Source organism: Bison bison, unplaced genomic scaffold (genome assembly GCF_000754665.1).
Source record: "Bison bison bison isolate TAMUID 2011002044 unplaced genomic scaffold, Bison_UMD1.0 scf7180017864285, whole genome shotgun sequence".
NCBI classification, from domain to species: domain Eukaryota; kingdom Metazoa; phylum Chordata; class Mammalia; order Artiodactyla; family Bovidae; genus Bison; species Bison bison.
The window spans coordinates 2,339,732-2,340,094 of NW_011494857.1; positions in this window are offsets into that span (position 1 = coordinate 2,339,732).

A 363-nucleotide genomic window follows, 5' to 3' on the forward strand; every position below is an offset into this window, starting at 1 on the left:
TGAACTCCTCCAAGGATGGCACCCTGATCCAAGCACCATCAGCTGTCACCTGGGCCATTGCAGTCGTTCCACACCAACCTCTGCATCTTCTTCTCTAATCTAATACATCAGGCGGGCTCCTGCCTCACGGTCTTTGCCTTTGTTACACTTTCCACTTGGGCATTTAACCACTGCACTTGAGGGTCATAGACAAAGATGTAACAGCACGGGGTACTGAACAAGGATTGTGGGTAAAAGAACAGAAGATTTGGTGGGAAATAGCTGCCAGGAGACCAAACCAGTTGATCCTCAAGGAAATCAACCCTGAACATTCACTGGAAGGACTGATGCTGAAGCTGAAGTTCCAGTACTCTGGCCACCTGA